Consider the following 4,700-nt stretch of genomic DNA (forward strand, 5'->3'; position numbering starts at 1 on the left):
TGTAACATTGCTCTGTCAAGTCAGAAGAGAATCATTGGCACATTTCTCTTTCCTCACACGTATAATGGAGAGAAACAAATTCCTGTTACACTGGTTGATTTCTTATTTTCACAAATATTTAACAAGGGAAAGTGCCGTTCTGTGTTTGTGAAGATTTAATATGTAATATCCTTATCTTCAGGAATTTATGTAATTCTTATTCTCGAGTTATTTAACAATGTCTTTCTTTGTCCACACAGACTGTCCTTCATCCACCTGGGTGCAGTTCCAAGACAGCTGTTACATTTTTCTTCAAGAAGCCTTCAAAGTAGAAAGCATAGAGGATGTAAGAAATCAGTGTACTGACCATGGTAAGGGACTTATTCTCTTTTGTTTTTTCACAAATTAGTAAATAGTGTTCACTAATTTCTCTTAAAAAATGGTTTTGCTGTATCTCATTTTAACTGGGTCCTTAGATTTGATGGTAGAACTTTTATTCTACAATTCACAAGCCACAGGCAGTGGAATTGGGTGTACTTTTATTCCTTGAGTTGCAAGACAGTTGTTGGGCAATATTGTCCAAAGCAGAGTGACAGAACCTTAGCAACATCAGTGTCCTGTGCCAGGCTCCGTGCTTAAGCACATCATATGCTTTATCTGGCTTTAATTATCTTTTTTTTGTTTTTGTTTTTGAGTTGGAGTCTCACTCTGTCGCCCAGACTGGAGTGCAGTGGCCGCTCCCGGCCACTGCAGCCTCGACCTGCTGGGCTGCCGCGATCCTTCCGCCTCAGCCTTCCAAGCAGCTGGAACTACAGATGTGCGCTACCATGCCCGACTAATTTTTTGATTTATTGTAGAGACGAGGTCTCACCAAGTTGCCTGGGCGGGTCCTGAATCCACAGGCTCAGACAGTCCATTCGCCTTGGCCTCCCAAAGTGCTGGGATTACAGGCTGAGCCACCCGAGCCCGGTGGCTTTAATTATCTTAACAAACCTATCAAGTAATGTTTTATCCTCCTCCTTTTATCAAGAAGAAATTAAGTTCAGTTATTTATTCACGGTTACACAGGTAATATTGGCAGAGCCAGGATTCAAACCTAGGTCTGTTGGGTTTTAGGCATAGAGTTCTTGATTTACTTTGTTATTCTGAAAGTGCTGTTCAGGCATGCATGCAGTGTGGGCAGGTGTCAGATTATACAGGACCATGAAGTGCAGCTGTGCTAGAGTACATTAAGTAAAAATGATTAAAAGACTATTTGTTAGAACATACACTCAGTATTCTCTGGGAAATATATTTGTAATTTCACATTGTGAGATATATTAAATTAAAAAAATTTCTTTTTTCTTTGTAGAGACAAGGTCTCATTCTTGTCGCCCAGATTGAGTGGCCCAATCATAGCTCACTGTAACCTCAAGCGATCCTTCTGCATCAGCCTCCTGAGTAGCTGGGACTACAGGGACTCTACTGGCTAAAATTTTTTTCTTTAGGTACAGGGCTTGCTATGTTGCCCAGGCTGGTCTTGAACTCCTGGCCTCAAGTGATCCTCCCACCTCAGCCTCTTGAAGTGCTGGGATTACAGATGTGAGCTTCTTACTGCACATGGCCAAAAAATGTCACTTTTTAAAAGGTGTGCTTGGAGAATGTTTATATATTTGGCTATTTGGCCCAAAGTGCAAGCTTTTGTTAAGCCTCTAATTATTATGACACTTGTAAGTTAAAACTAAAACTATATGAGCTATCATCGTTTTCAACAGAAATATCTAAAGTGGTGATTATGAGCATCCTTGATTCTTTACGGGAGCCCTTACTGTATGAGAACTAAAAACCTCTTGATCATTCCATTAAATTTTGTCTTAGGCATATTCCCAATTCCAGCATTTAAAAATGCCCTTTACCTAAAAAACAACTTCTGACAATGCACCAATATAATATTTTGGAAAAATGTATCAAATTGTATTAGGATACCCTAATCAAAATAATATTCACTTTTAGGAATAAATGTAAACAGAATTTTTAATCTTATTACAGTGTCACTTGCTACTTAATACATACAGGGGGGGAGGCAAAAAAAAAAAGGAATATATATATAAAATACTGTGCATTTATTCTTACATGTTTAGACTTCAGTCACCTTCAAAGTACTGTTTGATGCAATACACCTATCGAGACGCTTTTTACACTGCTCAAAACAGTTTTTGAACTCATCAGTGTTACCTTTTTAGTGCTTCTGCTGTTTCTTGTTTTACCTCTTCCACATGGGCAAAATATTTCCCTTTGAGGACTTTTTTCATCTGGGGAAACAAAAATTCATCACTTGGGTGAGACTGGGTGAATAGGGAGGGTGGGGCACAGGGATATGCTGTTTTTGGTCAAAAACTGCTGAACACTCAGCATAGTGTGGGCAGGTGTGCTTATAAATCACCCATCATGAAATGGGCAAATGCATTTAAAAAATCTAAAATAGAAAATTCACTGAAGCCAAATGCAGCTTTTCACAATGCTAGCTGGTACACTAATACTGATGGATTCCCAGAGCACTTTCCTAGCAGGAACAGCCTGTGCTACCAGGGGCCCACCCTCCAAAAGATAATTCTGGTTTTGGGGTTCCCCCTCATTATCTGTTGTTTCCCTTAGAAAAATTCTTACTTTCCAAATAGTGTTGAACATTGGCTCTGAAAACAATACAAATTTCTAATATGCCAGTATGGCTTTATTTCAAGGCAACTGAATAAAACTAGCAATTTTGCTGGTCTTACTAGATTTTTTAAATGAGGTTTCCCCTGCAAATATTTTCTATCCCTTTTTAAAAAGCAATTGATATTAGGTATTCTTAGACATAAACATAAGTTCAATAACATAAATTATATTGGAGGCTGAGAGCCAAGAAAAGATATGTTTCCTATACCTTCATTGCTTTGTATGAGCCACAAGATCTAAGTTCATTGTCCAGATCTAACATATATAAACAGTTAAGCAACTGTTTATTATATAGAGGCAAAATTAATACTTGGCTGCCTTCCTCTATGACTCAGCTGTAGTTAATTGTAGTTGTTATTTTCCTAAGCAAATAAAGTAAAACTCAGTGAAAAACATCCAAAAACTTTGTGGCCTGATTTTTGATGGCTTGTTTCTGAGTCTATCAATTCTATCTGTGGAAGCACGGTAACCAATTAGGAATTTTAATTGTTGTATACAGATATGGTTATAAAACTTACCTTATAACTGAATAAAAGTATTTTTCCCCAGTTAAAAATTTTAAATTCAGTTTGTCTTAGTGATTTGATTTTTAAAAACTCTTCATGTATTTCTTCCATTCTGGAAATAACTAGTTCATGGATGGATTTTAAATTAGCTAAATTTAGTGGGTATTAACTGTTACTTATTTTTAGCTAGGGTGGTGTTTTGGTATAGAACAGTAGGCCAATGCGAATTGCGTCTTCTTTGTTATTTATGAAGATAAAGCATAAAAATACTAGAATAGTCACATTTGGATAAAATCCTCACAGCCATACAAATCATATCTTAAACCTGTCATTTGGGGTCTAGAAAATCAGTGACTTGTTATTTTTGGGACTGCAGTATGCATTTATAAATATTCCCAGTGTTTTGTGCTAATTTACTTAATGGTACCTTTCTGTATTTTTCATTTAGGAAAATAACTGTGAGAAACTAAACTTTTTCTTATTTTGCAACATTTACCTTTAATCTGTACATTATTTATTACAATAAACAGTAAATATCTTTCTTTTTTTGTGATATATGAGCTATGTTACTAGCCATAAAAAGAATCAAAGACCCAAATTACATCTCAGCAGGTAGTGTCACTAACTGTAAAAAAAAAACTGCCTGAGCACATGCATTCTTTGGGGAATTTATGCTGTCATTTGCTAAGGAAAATGAGTGTCTTATTTGCCTGACATAATAATTTAAGTTTATATAGTATTTAATTAGATTACAATGTTAAAAATTATTAAAGCTCTATTGGCTGTCAGAGGGTCAGATAAAAGGATAAAAAAGTCCTGCTTGATACTTAAACCTAAACTATAATCTAGTTAAATATTTCCCTTGAGGATTTTTCTAGAGTGGCATTTTGGTCACATTTCACAAGTACTAGGGTAAAATAGATTAAACGCCTGTGACATTTAACAGGCAGGTGGAACTTATTTAAAAAAACAAAACAAAAAGTTTTGAAAAATGGAGAACTAGGGCCTGGTGCAGTGGCTCACACCTGTAATTCCAACACTTGGGGAGGCTGAGGAGGGAAGATTGCTTGAGCCCAAGAGTTCGAGACCAGCCTAGGCAACATAGCAAGACCTTTTCTCTACAAAAAATAAGCCAGGTGTAGTGGCGCACACCTATAATCCCAGCTACTTGGGAGGCTGAGGCTGCAGTGAGCTGTGATCGTACCACTGCACTCCAGCCTTGGTGACAGAGACCAATCCTGGCCCCCCAAAAACCCAAACAAACAAAAAAGATAAATGGAGAACTGACTCAGAAAGAGAATCTTGCTGAATGCTCTCTTTGAACTAATTATTTAGTATTTTATTTTATTTTATTTGAGTTGGAGTCTCACTCCGTCACCCAGACTGGAGAGTAGTGGCCGCTCCCGGCCACCGCAGCCTCGACCTGCTGGGCTCCGGCGATCCTTCCGCCTCAGCCTTCCGAGTAGCCGGAATTACAGGCGTGCGCTACCACGCCCGGCTAATTTTTTGATTTATTGT

General features: G+C 37.6%; 1 protein-coding gene across 1 annotated transcript in view; it reads left to right on the top strand.

Annotated features, from left to right (window-relative positions):
• Positions 1-234: 234 nt before the first annotated feature.
• The window catches only part of CD302 (CD302 molecule), an 11,501-nt gene continuing 7,035 nt past the window's right edge, over positions 235-4,700 (top strand). Inside the window, exon 1 of the mRNA XM_008065638.1 lies at positions 235-350. The gene's annotated coding sequence lies outside the window, so the exon portion shown is untranslated. The remainder of the gene's footprint in view (positions 351-4,700) is intronic.

This window comes from Carlito syrichta, unplaced genomic scaffold, assembly GCF_000164805.1.
Source record: "Carlito syrichta isolate Samal-C Ts95f unplaced genomic scaffold, Tarsius_syrichta-2.0.1 Scaffold308699, whole genome shotgun sequence".
In the NCBI taxonomy this organism is placed as follows: domain Eukaryota; kingdom Metazoa; phylum Chordata; class Mammalia; order Primates; family Tarsiidae; genus Carlito; species Carlito syrichta.